General features: G+C 61.8%; 1 protein-coding gene across 1 annotated transcript in view; it reads left to right on the top strand.

Annotated features, from left to right (window-relative positions):
- The window catches only part of LOC139064307 (uncharacterized), a 262,661-nt gene that overhangs the window by 60,642 nt on the left and 197,019 nt on the right, over positions 1-5,000 (top strand). The window lies entirely within an intron of this gene.

Consider the following 5,000-nt stretch of genomic DNA (forward strand, 5'->3'; position numbering starts at 1 on the left):
TGAAAAATCCCAAAATTGATGCCCAGAGATAGTCGACTCTGCCTGGAATAGATTGCCACCCAAACCCGCCAACTCACGCTGGTTTTCCGATGGCCTCACCTACTAACCCGAGCATGGTCATCGCTCGCACCTTCCAAAACCTCCAGGGGCGCAGGCACTTTTCATTTACTGGCCATAAGGCCGACCGCCTTAAGCGTTAAGCGATAAGCGAAAGGCTTAGTTTGGACTTAGTTTTTGGAGCGACGAGGTCGCCGTTTTGTCAATTCTGAACCGATTTTCACGCGGTTTTCGACTGCCTGCGCCTGGGGAGCCGCCCAGAAGCCCCAGGCAGTGTTCTGGGTGGACTTCCGGACCGGTCCGGACCCGGTACCGGCCGGGGGAACCGCACCACGCCTCTCGGGCGTTTCTACACCGATTTTCGCGGGGTTTTCGACTGCATAGACGGGGCCACCTGCTGCAGGGCCCGAGGGAGGGCCTGCCTGAGCTGGGTCCGACGCAGGGCCCGGTTCCTGGAGCCCGCTGGGGGGGGGGGGGGGGGGGGGGGGGGGGGTTCTCTAAGGCTCACGGCGGGCTGCTGAGGGGCCGGATCGGATGCAGACAGGCGCTCCTCTGCCCAGGTCTTTGCTCCCCTGCCCCACTAGGAATGGAAGACACACTGCCAACAGCTTCTGGAGGGTGATGGGCCCTGCTGCAGACCAGGTCCGACCCAGGTTTCAGCTATCCCACCCCGCAGGGACTTAAAGACACACTGCCATCAGCTTCTGGAGGCTGCTGAGCTCTACTATAGAGCAGGTCCGACCCAGGTTTCAGCTCCTGCAGCCCACTAGGACTTAAACACACACTGCCATCAGCGTCTGGATGGTGATGGGCCCTGCTGCAGACCAGGTCCGACCCAGGTATCAGCTCCTGCACCCCGCAGGGAATTGAAGACACACTGCCATCAGCTTCTGGAGGCTGCTGAGCTCTGCTATAGACCAGGTCCGACCCAGGTTTCAGCTCCTGCACCCCGCAGGGAACTAAACACACACTGCCATCTGCAACTGGAGGCTGCTGAGCCCTGCTGCAGACCAGGTCCGACCCAGGTTATGGCTCTCCACCCCCCTGGGACTTAAACACACACAGCCATCAGCTTCTGGATGGTGATGGGCCCTGCTGCAGACCAGGTCCGACCCAGGTTTCTGCTCCTCAACCCCGCAGGGAATTAAAGACACACTGCCATCAGCTTCTGGAGGCTGCTGAGCTCCGCTGCAGGCCAGGTCCGACCCAGGTTACAGCTCTCCCACCCCGCAGGGAATTAAAGACACACTGCCATCAGCTTCTCGATGCTGCTGAGGCCTGCTATAGACCAGGTCCGACCCAGGTTTCTGCTCCTGCACCCCGCATGGACTTAAACCCACACTGCCATCGGATTCTGGAGGCTGCTGAGCCCTGATGCAGACCAGGTCCGACCCAAGTTTCAGCTCTCCCACCCCGCAGGGATCAAACACACACTGCCATCAGCTGCTGGAGGCTGCTGAGCTCTGCTATAGACCAGGTCCGACCCAGGTTTCAGCTCTCCCACCAGGCAGGGACTTAAACACACACTGCCATCAGCTGCTGGAGGCTGCTGAGCTCTGCCATAGACCAGGTCCGACCCAGGTTTCAGCTCCTGCACCCCGCAGGGACTTAAACACACGCAGCCATCAGCTGCTGGAGGCTGCTGAGCTCTGCTATAGACCAGGTCCGACCCAGGTTTCAGCTCTCACACCAGGCAGGGACTTAAACACACACTGCCGTCAGCTTCTGGAGGCTGCTGAGCCCTGCTGCAGACCAGGTCCGACCCAGGTCTCAGCTCTCCCACCCCGCAGGGACTTAAACACACACTGATATCAGCTTCTGGAGGCTGCTGAGCTCTTCTATAGACCAGGTGCGACCCAGGTTTCTGCTCCTCCACCCCGCAGGGAACTAAACACACACTGCCATCAGCTTCTGGAGGCTGCTGAGCTCTGTTACAGACCAGGTCCGACCCAGGTTTCAGCTCTCCCACCAGGCAGGGTCTTAAAGACACACCGCCATCAGCGTCTGGAGGCTGCGGAGCTCTACTATAGACCAGGTCCGACCCAGGTTTCAGCTCCTCCACCCCGCCATAAGCTGCTGGAGGCTGGCTTCCGCTCCTCCACCCCGCCATCAGCTGCTGGGGGCTGGCTGGCTGCTGGAGGCTGGCTGCTGCTGCTGCTGCTCCTCCACCACGCCATCAGCAGCTGGAGGCTGCTGAGCTCTGCTATAGACCAGGTCCGACCCAGGTTTCAGCTCTCCCACCAGGCAGGGACTTAAACACACACTGCCATCAGCAACTGGAGGCTGCTGAGCTCTGCTGCAGACCAGGTCCGACCCAGCTTTCAGCTCCTGCACCCCGCAGGGACTTAAACACACACTGCCACCAGCTTCTGGAGGGTGATGGGCCCTGCTGTGGACCAGGTCCGACCCGGATATCAGCTCTCCCACCAGGCAGGGACTTAAACACACACTGCAATCAGCTGCTGGAGGCTGCTGAGCTCTTCTATAGACCAGGTCCGACCCAGGTTTCAGCTCTCCTACCAGGCAGGGACTTAAACACACACTGCCATCAGCTTCTGGAGGCTGCCGAGCCCTGCTGCAGACCATGTCCGACCCAGGTTTCAGCTCTCCCACCAGGCAGGGACTTAGAGGCACGCTGCCATCAGCTTCTGGAGGCTGCTGAGCTCTGCCATAGACCAGGTCCGACCCAGGTTTCAGCTCCTGCACCCCGCAGGGACTTAAACACACGCAGCCATCAGCTGCTGGAGGCTGCTGAGCTCTGCTATAGACCAGGTCCGACCCAGGTTTCAGCTCTCCCACCAGGCAGGGACTTAGAGGCACGCTGCCATCAGCTTCTGGAGGCTGCTGAGCTCTGCCATAGACCAGGTCCGACCCAGGTTTCAGCTCCTGCACCCCGCAGGGACTTAAACACACGCAGCCATCAGCTGCTGGAGGCTGCTGAGCTCTGCTATAGACCAGGTCCGACCCAGGTTTCAGCTCTCACACCAGGCAGGGACTTAAACACACACTGCCATCAGCTGCTGGAGGCTGCTGAGCTCTGCTATAGACCAGGTCCGACCCAGGTTTCTGCTCCTCCACCCCGCAGGGAATTAAAGACACACTGCCATCAGCTTCTGGATGGTGATGGGCCCTGCTGCAGACCAAGTCCGACCCGGGTTACAGCTCTCCCACCAGGCAGGGAATTAAACACACACTGCCATCAGCTTCTGCTGGCTGCTGAGCTCTGCTGCAGACCAGGTCCGACCCAGGTTTCAGCTCCTGCACCCCGCAGGGAACTAAACACACACTGCCATCACCTTCTGCTGGCTGCTGAGCCCTGCTGCAGACCAGGTCCGACCCAGGTTTCAGCTCCTGCACCCCGCAGTGGATTAAAGACACACTGCCATCAGGTTCTGGAGGCTGCTGAGCTCTGCTGCAGACCAGGTCCGACCCAGGTTATGGCTCTCCCACCCCGCAGGGACTTAAACACACACCGCCGTCAGCTTCTGGATGGTGATGGGCCCTGCTGCAGACCAGGTCCGACCCACGTTTCAGCTCTCCCACCCCGCAGGGGATGAAACACACACTGCCATCAGCTTCTGGAGGCTGCTGAGCTCTGCTAAAGACCAGGTCCGACCCAGCTTTCAGCTCTCCCACCAGGCAGGGAGTTAAAGACACACTGTCATCGGCTTCTGGAGGGTGCTGAGCCCTGCTGCACACCAAGTCTGACCCAGGTTTCAGCTCATCCACCCCGCAGGGACCTAAACACACACTGCCATCAGCTTCTGAGTGGTAATGGGCCCTGCTGCAGACCAGGTCCGACCCAGGTTTCAGCTCCTCCACCCCGCCATCACCAGCTGGAGGCTGGCTGCTGCTCCTGCACCCTGCCATCAGCTGCTGGAGGCTTCTGTTCCTCCACCCCGCCATCAGCAGCTGGAGGCTGGCTGCTGGAGGCTGGCTGCTGCTCCTCCACCCCGCCATCAGCTGCTGGAGGCTGGCTGCTGCTCCTGCACCCCGCCATCAGCTGCTGGAGGCTGGCTGCTGGAGGCTGGCTGCAGCTCCTCCACCCCACCATCAGCTGCTGGACGCTGGCTGCAGCTCCTGCACCCCGCCATCAGCTGCTGGAGGCTGGCTTCTGCTCCTCCACCCCGCCATCAGCTGATGGAGGCTGCCTGCTTCTCCACCCCGCCATCACTAGCTGGAGGCTGGCTGCTGGAGGCTGGCTGCAGCTCCTCCACCCCGCCATCAGCTGCTGGAGGCTGGCTGCTGCTCCTGCACCCCGCCATCAGCTGCTGGAGGCTGGCTGCTGCTCCTCCACCCAACCATCAGCTGCTGGACGCTGGCTGCAGCTCCTCCACCCCACCATCAGCTGCTGGACGCTGGCTGCAGCTCCTCCACCCCGCCATCAGCTGCTGGAGGCTGCCTGCAGCTCCTGCACCCCGCCATCAGCTGCTGGAGGCTGCCTGCAGCTCCTGCACCCCGCCATCACCAGCTGGAGGCTGGCTTCTGCTCCTACACCCCGCCATCAGCTGATGGAGGCTGCCTGCTTCTCCACCCCGCCATCACTAGCTGGAGGCTGGCTGCTGGAGGCTGGCTGCAGCTCCTCCACCCCACCATCAGCTGCTGGACGCTGGCTGCAGCTCCTGCACCCCGCCATCAGCTGCTGGAGGCTGCCTGCAGCTCCTGCACCCCGCCATCACCAGCTGGAGGCTGGCTTCTGCTCCTCCACCCCGCCATCAGCTGATGGAGGCTGCCTGCTTCTCCACCCCGCCATCACTAGCTGGAGGCTGGCTGCTGGAGGCTGGCTGCAGCTCCTCCACCCCGCCATCAGCTGCTGGAGGCTGGCTGCTGCTCCTCCACCCAACCATCAGCTGCTGGACGCTGGCTGCAGCTCCTCCACCCCACCATCAGCTGCTGGACGCTGGCTGCAGCTCCTCCACCCCACCATCAGCTGCTGGACGCTG

The sequence above is a fragment of the Nothobranchius furzeri genome, chromosome 19, assembly GCF_043380555.1.
Source record: "Nothobranchius furzeri strain GRZ-AD chromosome 19, NfurGRZ-RIMD1, whole genome shotgun sequence".
NCBI lineage: Eukaryota > Metazoa > Chordata > Actinopteri > Cyprinodontiformes > Nothobranchiidae > Nothobranchius > Nothobranchius furzeri.